This window comes from Trachypithecus francoisi, unplaced genomic scaffold (assembly GCF_009764315.1).
Source record: "Trachypithecus francoisi isolate TF-2019V2 unplaced genomic scaffold, Tfra_2.0 Contig01474, whole genome shotgun sequence".
NCBI classification, from domain to species: Eukaryota; Metazoa; Chordata; class Mammalia; order Primates; family Cercopithecidae; genus Trachypithecus; species Trachypithecus francoisi.
The window spans coordinates 21,979,330-21,994,083 of NW_022681435.1; the positions used below are offsets into that span (position 1 = coordinate 21,979,330).

At 39.1% G+C, this 14,754-nt stretch overlaps 1 long non-coding RNA gene across 3 annotated transcripts; it reads right to left on the reverse strand.

Moving 5' to 3' along the window:
- Nucleotides 1-626: 626 nt before the first annotated feature.
- LOC117062454 lies at nucleotides 627-14,358 on the reverse strand. Of its 3 annotated transcripts, none has more exons than XR_004428392.1 (4): nucleotides 14,188-14,358; nucleotides 8,783-8,882; nucleotides 2,280-2,404; nucleotides 627-1,942 (listed from the first exon to the last, which is right to left on the reverse strand). It is a non-coding gene; the product is annotated as an uncharacterized LOC117062454 (long non-coding RNA). The 3 variants fall into 3 exon arrangements; XR_004428387.1 differs by having other exon boundaries at nucleotides 2,280-2,401; nucleotides 14,188-14,357; XR_004428390.1 differs by lacking the exon at nucleotides 2,280-2,404 and having other exon boundaries at nucleotides 630-1,942; nucleotides 14,188-14,352.
- Nucleotides 14,359-14,754: the final 396 nt, after the last annotated feature.

Sequence of the window (14,754 nt, forward strand, 5' to 3'; positions counted from 1 at the left end):
GTTTGTGTGTGTGTGTACAGAAAAGTGCAAGCAAACCACAATCCTGAATTCCCTGTGTGAGTTTTACAATTCGTTAAATAAAATTATTTTCAAAATCATGTGTTATACCTTCTACTGTTTATAAAATAATGCATTAAAAGAAAGAGAGATTGCAAGAAATCGGCTTAAGCAATTTTGGGTACTGACTTGGCACATCTGAAATCTCCGGAGCAGACCAGCAGGCTGGAAACTCTCAAGCACAGCTGATGCTAAGTCCACAGGCAGAATTTCTTCTTCCTTAGGGAAACCTTTAAGTTTTGCTCCTAAGGCCTTTCAATTGATCAGATGGGGCTCACCTAGATTATAGAAGATGATCTTCTTCACCTAAAGTCAACTGTTTGTAGATACCTTCACATCTACAAAATACCCTCCCAGCAACACCTATATTAGTGTTTAATTGAATAATGTTATAGCCTGGCCACATCAACATGTAAGACTGAGTGTCATACTTGTCTGTGGGTGTCCGGTCATTTGTGTAGGAAGAATTCCATGTCATATCTCTTCAGGGGTAAATGCTAGAGGCAAAAAGAGGGATGGGTACACTTATAATTTACTGTGAGGCATTTAATCAGAAATCTGTCTCTGATCCAGAATGCCTCATGTGTGAATTCAGGACAAAATTAATAAAGATGAATATTAAAAACCAGCAGTCATCAAACAATAAAATAATCAATTTTAAGGAAATTTTTTACTGGTTTAATTAAATGTTACAGTTTTTGAGAACATCTTCCAAAACATGCACCAAAAATTTATTGCTATAACTCAGCTGAAAGTCTCAACATCTGTTGAGTGTGGATAAAATGTGTCTGTACTCGGTGAACTGTTAATATAAAATTATACTGTATCCTGTTTACTATTCGGTGAGGAAAACAGTTAAATTGACCTTACTGTATACACGTTGGCTCCTTCCTTCATGTCTTTCCTTTTATCAACTTATTTTTGGGTTCTTTCTATTGAGTTCATATTTTTACTAAATTCTTAAGCACCTGAAGGTGTTTGTTGATGTTTTTGAAAAGGTTCTCTGCCCCTCACAACTGTGTTCTTCTGCAGGTTTTACATGATATTTTAAATAAATTCAATAACTAATTAATGTTGCCGTTAATGTGTGATTTATTTTATTTTAGTTTGGTCTTGGGAATACAGTGGTGCAGACGTCAGACAGGATCCTGGCACCTGTGGAACATAAGCCCGATACCTAGAGGCAGAAAAAGTCAACCCAACAATGAATCCCATGTAATAGCTTGTAAAGAAGCCTCTCCTGCCCAGCCTGTAGCACCTTCCCAGCCCTAAGAAGTGAACTTCAAGTCCCTTGTCTTGGCAGATGGGCAGCTGTTATTGCCTTCCTGGTTGTGTCCACAGTTGCAGGTCCAGACTTTTCTCTTGTGGGGTGTTCTCTTTCTCTGTTTATCCAGAGACAACTTCTCCAAACTCTGATACTGTGAGAATTCTAGGGATTTTATCCATTCATATTCTGAGCATGGCTTTTAGGAGCCAGGGGTAGAACTGAAATGTTCACACTGACGGGTCAGAATCTTGAGCTTCTTATCCACTACAACCCCATCTACTTGAATGGCAGTTGCTGGCACATTTTAGTTCCTCTTAGGTTGTATACACCAATTTGCATCCTCATATTTAACTTGTACATCTGCACTTTGCTCCTCTGCCATTATTTCCCTTAGACGTTGCCTAGGTAACATTCTGTGGCCAGGCCCCATTCTGCCCTCTTCACCTACAAATCAGGTGCTTAACTTAATACAGCTACCTTAATATCTCCTGGAACCAAATTCTTGATATTATTTAGCAAGTGATATTTTCTGTCTTCTTATAGGGTCCATAAGCATTCAAACAGATGATCCTATCTGTCAGCTTCACACAACCATATCTGTAGGCTCTAGACGGGTATCTGAAATCAATAGGCATGGAATCATGGTAATTAAATTATAGCACTTACATATAATTACACTTATGTAAAAAATGCCCACCCCTACTCAGAGCTACTCCAGAATATGATAGATATAAATCTTTGTAAACGATCAGTTCTCCTTGACGGTGGGGAGGGGAGAGAGCGTTAATCTTTAAAATTATGCCGGGAAAAATTAGGATACTGGAACTATTTCACTTCAGAGAAATCATTTGATTCAAACTCCAACTTTAAACAAGCACTTTTCAATAATTTTTATCTTTGAAATTTAATTTTAATGAAAAACTCTCTGTAAATCTTTACCCTGAAGAAAACTAACCTCTGAGGAAGCGTTTCTTGAGAGTGGAGTTGAAGTCAGGGCTCCTGGACTCACACCTTCATGCTATCAGGAACATACGTGAGGCTTGGCATATAGTGAGTGTTTAATCAATGAACTGATGCCTGCTTGAATAAGTTGATTGATTCATTAAGATGACGTCACAAAAGAGGTCTCCTCTCCCAAGCATTCAGTAACACAACCTAAATGACTACTTAGTGTTAGATGAGATTGATTTGCAGATTGGGCATGTACTACCTAAGGTAATCAGAGGGAACAGGCTCATGAGAGTTTGCAATAAGGCTGGCCTCAGGGTCTGCTTGGAGAGTTGGGTGACAGGGAGTCCTAGATGGCATAGGTGGGCCTCAGGGTAGGTGGACTTCTCAGGACAGAGAGGCACCCAGGGCATCATGTGGTGAGAAGTAGACTGAGTATAAAAAGTTCTAAACTTCACAGAAGTTCAACCTGTTTTTTGATGGTTATTAAGCAATAATGATATTGGGGGATTCCTTGAAGAGATAGGAGAAAGTTTTCAGGGTTTAGGGGCTTTGAGGGGGAGGGAGGATGGAACTGGATTTCCAAAGCCATGAGATGGGAAGTGCTTATTATTTGCTCTCTCTGAAGAGGTGGGAATGAGCTTCACCATTATGTCCTTGAGCTATAAAGGAAAACCCTCCAAAAATTTGCCCTAATTTAGTGGCAATTCACTTGTCTTAGCTCATAATATATTCACTCAAGTGAGTGCAGATGGAAGCCACATTAATAGAATTATAGTGATGACTGCAAGCACAGCCACTGTTTATCCAATGCACTCGTACAGTGCAGCCCACCTCTGGAGGGTGCAGCCCACATCTGGAGGGTGCAGCCCATCCCGGGTCCCTGTGGAAGGCGTCCTTGTCTGCATGATGAGTCACTATGTCTGCGAGGGTGAAGAGAAGGAAACCACTTCTTACGGGGACTGAAGGAAGGAACCGATGGGAAAATTTGCTTAGCGCCCACTGCTCGGTGGTGGCGCATGACACATCTTTCCAAATAGTTGGTGTCCTGTTCATAGAAAAAGTTAAGATATTTAATTTGTGTTGCTTCAAACTGATGAGCTGAGAGCAAGTCTTGGTGCAGCAGTTTTCTGCTCATTATAAGGACATTCTTGTGGTGAGTTAGAGCTGTCTCACAGAGAGGCTACCCTGACAGCTACAAGCTGCCTGTTACTGCAAGTGTGCAGAGGGTGGGATGGGGACTATTTCCGCAGAAACTGTGGAAATCTCCGCATCAGGTGCAGCTTGCTCTAAATGACAGTAGTATATCTCTAACTCCGACACTGGATGATTTTGTACACTTTCTCCTTCCTTTTCTCTTTCCATGCAAGTTTTTAAAAATTTAAGGTATTTCCTTTCATTCTTGAGTTTACTCCTCTTTGCTCTTCCTGTTCTTTGACTTGCTGCTCAAAACTTATGACCTCTTTTTCCTTTCAATTTTTCACCTGCAAACCATATTCCACTTCAATGAGCCTCAATGAATTTGTTCAATCAAATATTGGTGGAAATATTTGATCATTGACCATTTCCTAGGGGGAAAAAATGCTTTGCAGATTACAGCTTTCAGCAAGACGGTAAGTGTTGTATTAGCAATGAACTATTTTGCTGAATATGGTGGATATAGAGTTTTGGGGTTTTGTGGTTCCTCTTGTAGTTTCTTCAAGCTGCTGCAGTCAGTAAGGAAATAAACACAAGCTTGACAGGGTGGCCTGGACCACACTGATGAGAAACACTAGTATTTGTCTTCCAAGCACAATACAAACCAGTTTTGATAATCCAGATCAATTTCTGCAGAGCACTTCCAGCTGATACTTCTCCCACTGCATTCATTTGGTTGTGCTATGACTTTGATCCCTTCTCTTTGCAAATCACTACCCTCAAATTAGTAGCCACAGACATTTCATTCTGTTAAATTTTGTTCTCTTGATTAAAATTTTTTTATTCAAGTGTATATCCTCACCTGTTTAAGTGATTTTCATTCATTTATTAATTCATATGATTAAAAATATAGTTATTGAATGCAGGCTCCAGGCCAGCACATGGTGGACACCTGGCCAAAGAAGACTGGACCCTTGCATTTGCAGAGCTCCCTGACTCATGGAAGACACAAACTAACAAAACATTTGGCCAGCAGCAAATAGACATTGGGCGTAATGAATACAGTGTTCACTGAGTAGTATCAGCATTGATGATTTTGGTTCCATGGGGAAGGCAATTCCAAAGAGCGAGCTTAATTGTCACTACACACTGTTAATTCCATGACTGAAGTAAGAATGCCATGAAGAAGGAAACCAGAAGAAGGAATGCAGGTTGACTGTGGAAAAGGAGCTCTGTCTGGGACTCATGCAGCTCTGATTATGCTGCTTGGCAGGGTTTGAGTGCAGCTCAGAGTCCCAAGAGATATTACCATGGAGTGGCTATTAAGTGGTAGCACGGATTCTTACCATAACTTAAACAATTCTGTTATTATAACTTACTTTATTAAACCCAGGTTAATACCCAGGCTGGTGGGCAGGTGTGTATTTTCCTGTTTGTATCACCTGAGCTCATTCTCCTGTGCACCTTTGTTCATATGTCACAGAGGATATAGGTGCATCTCCTTAGTTATTTACTTATATTTTTCTAAAATAAATTTTATTGTGTACAGTAGATTTAAGGTCTAAAACATAATGTTAGCTGGGTGCAGCGGTTCACACCTCCCAAATCCCAGCAATCTAGGGGGCTGAGGTGGGAGAATGGCTTGAGCCCAGGAGTTTGAATTTCAGACTAGCCTGGGAAACTTGGTGCAACCCTGTCTCTACCAAAAAAAAAAGAAAAGAAAAAAAAATAGCCAGGAGTGGTGGTGCACACCTGTAGTCTTAGCTACTTGGAAGGCTGAGGTAGGAGGATCACTTGAGTCCAGGAGGTTGAGGCTGCAGTAAGCCAAGATCCTGCCACTGCACTCCAGCCTGGGTGACAGAGAGAGACTCCGTCTCAAAATAATAAGTACTAAATAAACAAATAAATACATAAAACATGATGTTATGGGATACATGTAAATAGTAAAAGGGTTACTGTAGTGAAACAAATGAACATATTCATTATTTCACAATTACTCATTGTTTCAATATTTTTGTAGTAAGAGTAGCTACAACCTACTGATTTAGCATGGAGCCCATACCCAGCACCACTGTTTTATCTGCAGTCCTCTCGTTGTACATTAGATCTCCAGATTTGCTCATCCTACACATCTGCTACTTTGCAACCTCTGACCTGCATCTCCCCATTCCATCTCCCCATCCCGCTGCCACCCCTGGTAACTGCTCTTTTGTTCTCTATCTCCATATGTTTGAATTTTTTTAGATTCTATATGTAAGTGGAGATCTTACAACATTTTTATTTCTGTGTTTGGCTCATTTCATGTAGCATAATGTCCTCCAGGCTCATTGTGGCAAATGGCAAGAACTCATTCCTTTTTCAGGGCTGAGTAATATTCCATTGTATCACAGTTTGTTTAGCCATTCATCCATCATTGGACAGTTTGGTCATTCCCATACCTTGGCTACTGTGAATAATGCTGTAATAAATATGGGAAATATCTTTTAAAACATATATTTAAAAGTGATTTCATTTTCTTTGGGCATATACCCAGAAGAAGGATTACTGGGTCATATGGCAATTCTCTTTTTAATTTATTTAGGAACTTTTACACTGTTTTCCATAATGGTTGTACCAATCTGCATTCCCAAGAAAAGGATACGAGAATTTCCTTTTCTCCACACCCTTGCCAACATGTGTTATCTTGACTTTTTGAGAATAGCCATCCTGATGGGTGTGAGGCGGCATCTCACAATGTTTACATTTGCATTTCCCTGATGGTGAATGAGGTTGACCACCTTTTCATATACTTATTGGCCATTTTTGTATTTTCTTTGGAGACATGTCTATTTGAGTCTTTTTCATCTTTGTTTATATCATCTCACAGAAGACATACATGCCATTTCTTAATCAAGAAGGTAATATAGAGCACAGTTTATTGTGTATCTACTTTTTCAGAGGGCATATAGACTGATCAATAAATTGATTCTAGATTTCAATAGGTTTTTATTCTTCCTTTTCAATATGGCATTTAAAGTTTGTATTTTCACAAAAATTCACTCATTGGCTTAGCAAATACTTGCTTATCACATTGCAATTTATCTTTCTTGCTTCTCATACTAGTCACTAATCAAAAGTCTATTTATGTGGGCTCCAAATAATGAATGATATGCATTGCCTAAAATAAAAATTTTTCTTCCACTTTTGACCACATGGAATATGAAATGTCTGGGAGGCAAAAGGGGGCTAGCTAGCAACCTGAACTGCCAGACTGTGCCTGGTGATGGACCACCTGCTTCTATCAACTAGACCGGTGCAAAATGGAAGATGTATATCTACTAACCCCTTTAAAATGCCATCATCCAAGTAGCCTAGATTATGATTTTGCCTCCAGAAATACACCGAACTATTCTCCATTTCCTACCAGGAGTTACAAAAACATGTATTTCTCTTGAAATTGGAGAATCTGTGTTTAAATACAAGTTCTCTCAAGTACTCGATTTGAGGCCTTAAGTTCACTAGCTGTAATATAGAAGTAATTCTTGTTCTAGTTATAGTGTGTCAATTAGAAGAAAAATAATAAGTACAAAAAGTGCTTTAAAATTATAAACTTTTAAATTAGTAAATTAGTAAAATATATACATAAAGTGCTATACAAATGCAAAGTATTATTACTGAAGTTACCATCATAATTAACAGCATAATCAAAAACATATTTTTTGGTCAGTATTTCTTTAACATGGAAAATTCAGCGATTATAAATTACTAATTTATATGTGATACATCCTAGAAAAGAGTGTATATATTTAAAAATCTAAATAACAAATAATCATGAAGATACTGTGCTTAGTAGAGCAATTTCCTTTGCATAGTTAAAAATGTGTTCCAGATAATGTCTATGTCTATATGATGCCAAAAACTTTGAAACTTTCTGTTATTTAAATATTTGCCATTATGTAAATAAAACATAATATCTTCACTTTCCATCTATGAAGATGCATTTTGCTGTGCATTTTAGCTATTTAAATAAATAAAATGTATCATTTGTTGCTTTGTAATCACTCTTGAGGTTTGGAGAAAAGATGTATAAAACAATAGAATCATTACTTTGTTGAAATTTCACGTTTTGAGAAGCTATTGGTGTGGTAAAAAAAAAAAAAAGGAAGATTGTGAGTGTGGGGCTGATAATAAATATTAAGCTTTCCACATTGGCAGGTCTGCATCATGCATATCTATTTGAAACCTCTATTTCCAGATCCAGGAAAAATGTCATGATCTGGTACCACTCTTCCCAGGAACAAAGGACAAGAACTGTCACGTGGTTAATTGCAACATAAGCTGGTCCATCACCTTTTAATATGGGTTGAAAGACCTTGAACTAGTCCTGTGAAAAGCCATATTCACCTATTGATCATTCCTAACTCTAAGGAGTCCTGCTATCTCATGTTGATAATTTTACCATGAGAGTATCTGGACACCAACCACAAGGCCAACAAAGCCTTTGTAACTTCTTTATTCCATAGAAATCCAGGCTTGCTCGGTGGGTTGCTATTAATCATACTCATTTTAAAGATAATTTAGTTTTAATACATTGTCAATGCAATTCTCTGGGGTACATAAAGAGTAATCTATCTTGTGCACATCTGCTTAGTCCCATTTCCTGATCCTGTAGCAGCTATCTGATATTTCTGCTTTTAGCTAAGGGAAGTGACCTCAAGTAAAAATGTGTAAAGTACATCCTGATGCATGTTGTAACTTCCAAATGCCTTTGGGGTCACTGCTTAAAAATGGTACCAGAGAGTAATGGCCGCATAGCAGGAGCATTCAAATCTTCGTTTCTGGTCTGTTCAGCTCTTCCCTGGCTCGTGCTGCTGGGAACCTTGCTCCCTTCCTCTGGGGGAAGGGGTGGGAGGATCAGTATTTCAGAGAACCAAATTGTCCCTTCCAGAGAATCACAAAGCTACAACTGGAGAAAAAGAGTCTGCTATTTAAGGTACTTAACTGTTACCCACCATCTTGCTATTTGCTTAGGTGTGTGGGACAAATTCCATTGTGTCTAGAAAGCACCATTAATGCTCTGATATTAGACTAAGTTGCTTAGATATGAGGTTGCTTTTCGTGGGTAAAAATATCATCCGACATTAGCAGTTTTGTGCAGTTCAACTTAATACTTCAGAATCTTTTTATTCCTCTTCCCTAAGCAACTTTTCCATAGAAATGAAGAATAATGCTCGCTAATACAAAGGATATTAGTATTCTGATTTGCCCACGTAGTTGTAGAATGGCACATTGCCTTTAATAAGTTCTAGCCAGAAGGTGCCTTTTAAAAGATCTGTTCAGAATTGCTTCACTAGTTCATGAATAATCTTTGTTAAAGTAATTAAAGCAACATACCTCTTTCTGCCCCTCATAAATTAGGAGCTTGAGTGAAGTGTGGTAGGTAAATTTTCCTATTTGCTTCATTCTAAGATTTGTCTGTTAAATACAGGTTTATCTGTGGGTATAAGAAAGGAATGAACATGAAGAAGAAAGTTAAACATCAAATATGTGTATTGATTGCAAGAAGTATCCCCAAAGCTGTATCGGGGAAGGGGTTGGGTGAGAGCATTTATATCAAGGGAATCCCATTTAGCCTGTTTGGATTGGAGAATGTTGGGGGTTTTGGGACACAATTCAAGCTAGTGTAATGAGTATATCTATGAAGGGTTCAAATGGTACTTGGAGTAAAATTTAGTAGCTAAGAGAGCAGCCTTCAGTGGTGTTTAGCTACTTAGGAATATTTCACACTCTTCCAACTAACAAATTTTTTTCTGGAATTGAAACACAAGCCTTGTTAACATAAAACAAATTAAATCAAACTTTAAAGATGTTGCTATCATCCAGGCCTTAAAGGAGTAAGAATGAAGAGAGATGGGCAGACCATACGTGTGCTCTGAGAAAAGATGCAGTAAAAAACAAAAAAGAAGCACCCTGACAAGGAGGCTAATTGAGACTGATGAAGACACGTTAAGCACTTCTAATATGTGCACACGGTTAGTTAAAGGCTGGAGTGAAGCTCCACTGGAAATAACTGAATGAAGCAATTGAAGTGAGGATAGATGCTGTGGGCTGGCTTCTCAATGCTCAGATACCATGAGTGGGAGAAAATAAGGGATTACCTTTAAGTAAGGCCCAACTAGATGAAGAAGTGATTGATTTGAACACTAGACATGATTCTAGATAACAAATATTGAACATAAAATAATTTTGTTTCTAATAAAATGACTCAATTAGCACTTAGAAATAAATTTTATTGGGTTCATTTCATTTAAATTCTGTCCCCAGTTTTAAAAATATGTACACATTATTGACATGAGCTACGGCTATATTTCAAATTGCAATGACCCTCCAAGAAGAAGAAATTCAGGAAATTATTATCCACTATTACCAAGTCCTGTAGCATCACCGAATACCTGGTGACTGCGATTCAGGGGTGAGGAGATGGGTCAAAGCTTATTTTCTCCTATAATTTTTTGACTCCTTTGGATACAATGACCTGAAATATGACCTGTTGGTTATATCTATTTTCTGATCTGTATTCACCCCACACTTACTGTATATCTCTGGATCCAAGAAAAGTGTTCTCATGACTTAGCACCTGTCTTCACAGAGACCAAGGACAAGAAGGGCCCTCCCCACACTCGCTACCCCTTGGCCACTTCTATCTTTTGGCCATAATGTTATCCTGGGATCCTCACAGTTCTTAAATTGACAGTCTGCATCGTAAATCTTATCATGAAGTTATTTATAGGAGGATCTTTGTGAAGTTTCAAGGATGTGGATGCACACCATTCCCATAAAATGATCATTTGGATTTATTTTGAAGAAACTATCACTCGTGTTAGCCACAATCCATTTCTAATTTAAAATATTTCTTTTAAAGGCTTTCTGTGAGCAGATAGCTCTGTCTCATAGAATGGTGAGTGATAACGAGAAATATCTGCAGCTGTTCCAGGTATTGTCACTAGTGGTTGATTATGTATATCACCATAAACCGTGTTTATAAATTATGTTTATTGTGTTATAATTAGTAGCGCTAACAGTGCATAATATCAATAAGGTCATTAAATATGTAAATAATAAATAATAGCAGTATTAATGCCACCAAGCAGCAGAGCTCGATCACAGCATGTACATCCATTCAGCTTGGAATCACATTTCTCATCATCAGGGAGACATGGAACAGGGCCAGTCATTGGTTTGATGAACGCAAAGCCAAGTGCAGACATTGTATGTAGACTTGCTCAATCCATGGAAAAATAAAACTTTCAGGTTGTTTTCTTAAGAAATGGAGAAGTACCACACAGTACGGCCTATTTCACAAAGCAATGGATTTTTGGAAATTTGAAAAGTAGATTTGCATGGAAGTAGGGAAAGACCTATTTACCTTTTCATTTAAAATGGCGTCTGTTAAAATTTGCTGACATAGCTGCCCCTATATTTCCACTAAAAGCCTATGGAGACATAAATAACATTTATGGACACTCAAAATGACCACAAGAACAAGGGCTGCCAGACAATTTATAGACAGAATCTTGGGAAATTTTCTACTGAATCCCTGCCTATGAAACTGGGTTAAAGAACACAGTGGAGAGGCAGACACAGTTCACAGGAGTCTCAGGTGGACTTATCAGCCAGCTGACTGGTCTAAGAGCAGCATCCACCCTCACATGGTCAAGTGTGGGCCCTAGAGCAGGTCTGCATAAGGCATTCCCAGGTCTTATGATAAGTTAAGAGTATATCTACAGGAGAAGAGGAAAGAAATGCCTAAAGTGTAGGTATTAAAAATACATTTCTATTAGGAAAAAGAATTATTTAGAAAACTCTTCAGCATCTTTTCAGTTCAAAAGCATGATGACAGATGAAATTTATACAATGGGTGGCATATGTCAGAATTAACCCTAGCCAGAAAATTATTTGTATGAAGAATTGGTTATTTTATTATATATTATATTACCTTATATTGTTAGTAGTATGAAGAATGGATTTGAAAAGATATTCAGGAGGGGAATATAACAGAAAAGTAAAAAGAGACTGGGTGCAGTGACTTGTGCCTGTAATCCCAGCACTTTGGGAGACTGAGACAGCTGGGTCACTCGAACTCAGGAGTTTGAGACCAGACTGGGCAACATGGCAAAACCCTGTGTCTACTAAAAATATAAAAAAATTAGTTGGGCGTGGTGGCGGGCGCCTATACTCCCAGCTACTTGGGAGGCTGAGGCAAGAGAATCACTTGAACCCTCGAGGCGGAGGTTGCAGTGAGCTGAGATCATGCCACTGTACTCCAGCCTGGGTGACAGAGTAAGCCTCCATCTCACAAAAAAAAAAAAAAAAAAAGGAAAGTTTCAAATGCAACAGCATAGCCTAAAAAATAATAGTTAAAAAAAAGAAGAGGAAACCTGTCAAAGATACAGTTAAGAAAACATTCCTGGACTGAAGTAAAGCAGGTCCTGTAGGTCCGAGAGGTTCCATGTGTATCCTGGTCTCATCCAGGGACTTGGCCTCTAGCCCCTTTTGCAAGACTTATAAGGTTCTTCTCTTAAATGTGAGCTGAGGATTAAGAGAAGTTTTTTTTAAGTTCCAAATGAAAGATAAAGAACAAAAATAAGCAAAAGATTAAAAGAATCTTGGAGGACAAATAAATTGAGATTGGAGAAAATTTTTAAAAATTATTGATATTGGCCCGGCGCGGTGGCTCAAGCCTGTAATCCCAGCACTTTGGGAGGCCGAGGTGGGTGGATCACGAGGTCAGGAGATCGAGACCATCCTGGCTAACACAGTGAAACCCCGTCTCTACTAAAAACACAAAAAACTAGCCAGGCGAGGTGGCGGTGCCTGTAGTCCCAGCTACTCGGGAGGCTGAGGCGGGAGAATGGCGGGAACCCGGGCGGCGGAGCTTGCAGTGAGCCGAGATTGCGCCACTGCACTCCAGCCTGGGCGACACAGCAAGACTCTGTCTCAAAAAATAAAAAATAAAAATAAAAATTACTGATATTATCAGAGAGATAAAAGTAGCTATTCTAGTAATGAAACAAGAGCAGAGTCCAAAAAACAGGACAGCGTTTTGAAGTCTGAAGAGTGCTAAGGAAACTTTAAAAGGCAGTAGACGTTGTCTTTTAAAAACATCAGTGAGTGAACTGAAATACAACATCTATGAGATCCCAAAAGAGCAGAGCCAAAGCACACACAGATGCCTCCACATGTGGAAACGGAGAGAAGATAGGACAGTTGGAGGACAACTCCAGGAGCGCCAACATCCTCAAGACTCTTCTGCACTTTTAGAATGAGCTTCCACAGAAGTAATTGGAAGACTTGAGAGAAAATAAACCAATAAACAATTCAAGAAACACTCTCTGAATTAAAGGTCATGAGCTTCCAGAGTGAATGGGCCCACCAAGCGTCTGGCACAGTGGAGGAAAATCGCCACACGGTAAGACAATGTTATCATAAAATTTAGGAAAGTGGGGACAAAGACAACATCTTACCACTGCAAAAGGGAAAAAAAGTGTGATTCATACAGAGAGCCAAGAATGAAAAAAGCACAAGACATTTCAATAGCAACGAGGGCTTCTAAAAATAATGGATAAATATCTTCTAATTTTCTGGGAAAATTACTTTCAACCCTGGATTCTATACTCATTAAACTACTAAGCAAGGGAGAAATAAGAATAAAGACTTTTTTTTTTTTTTTTGAGGTGGAGTCTCGCTCTGTCGCCCGGACTGGAGTGCAGTGGCCGGATCTCAGCTCACTGCAAGCTCCGCCTCCCGGGTTTACGTCATTCTCCTGCCTCAGCCTCCCGAGTAGCTGGGACTACAGGCGCCGCCACCTCGCCCGGCTAGTTTTTGTATTTTTAGTAGAGACGGGGTTTCACTGTGTTAGCCAGGATGGTCTCGATCTCCTGACCTCGTGATCCGCCCGTCTCGGCCTCGAATAAAGACATTTTAAACCATGAAATATCTTAAAAAGTAACACAATTGACTCAAAAAAATTAGAATATCTCAATAAAGTAACAACGTTAAAAATGCAAATGTTAATTTTCTACAATGTGAACTAAAAACCGAAAGTGAAATGATGCTGTAAGCCAAAAGGTTTTTTTTTTTTTTTTAATCAGTGAGGACATTTAAGCCATCCATCAGTAAATAACTCTAAGTGTATGTATTTTTATAGCTTAGGTAAGTAAATAGAACATGTACTCAATTTCTTTTGTAAATCTGGCATATAATTTATATCTAAATTCATTGAAAAATGCAAAAATGAAAGAGCTATAATCATCTCACCTATAAATATAGACTCATAAATTCTATATTAAGCTTTTAAAAATAAAATCCAACAATATATTTTAATATCAATCATTCTTAACTAAATAAGGTTTATTTAAAGAATTTAAGAAACTTTATTGGCCGGCCACGGTGGCTCACGCCTGTAATCCCAGCACTTTGGGAGGCCGAGACGGGCAGATCATGAGGTTAGGAAATCGAGACCATCCTGGCTAACACGGTGAAACCCTGTCTCTACTAAAAATACAGAAAACTAGCTGGGCAAGGTGGCGGCGCCTGTAGTCCCAGCTACTGGGAAGGCTGAGGCAGGAGAATGGCGTGAACCCGGGAGGTGGAGCTTGCAGTGAGCTGAGATCCGGCCACTGCACTCCAACCCGGGTGACAGAGCGAGACTCCGTCTTAAAAAAAAAACCACTTCATCAGAAATTAGGCCAATTAAAAATCCCATAGACTCATGCTAATATTGTTATTAGCGCTCTTACCATATGCCAGAAACTGTGGTAGTTAGTTTGCAAATCCTTGGGACTATGTGGAAAAGTAAAAACCAAGTTTCCTCCCATGCTGGTTGTGCAGGAAGCACAGGGATGAATGAGGAAGTGCAGCTGTGGCCGTCTCTGGCCCTAGACTTTCAGAGATTGCGTAGGATGTGAAGACGGTTGCCCCGGGAACTAGAAAGGTAGTTTCATTTTAGGTAGTTTTACTGAACTAAACACCCCTCTATTTTAAGCATAGCATTTATACTTCCCCAAATCAAAGGTTTAATTGGGCAAACTGTCGCCACTTTCTATAGAATACTACAATCAGGAGGAGTTTATGGCAAACATCTTTCAGGTATCTGGGGACCCTTGTGCCCCACCTTTGCCTGTGTGCTCCGGCTCAGGCATCAGCATAAACTCAGCCTGTGTGGCTCAGAGAGCAGGTAACAAACTATGCAAGCAATCTTGCATGCAGCGATGCCTGGAAACACTCTGTTAGTGATAAAAATGGCCTCTCAAATTAGTGAGAAAGGAAGAGTTACTCAATACCCATCTGTGTGAGTGTATGTGCAC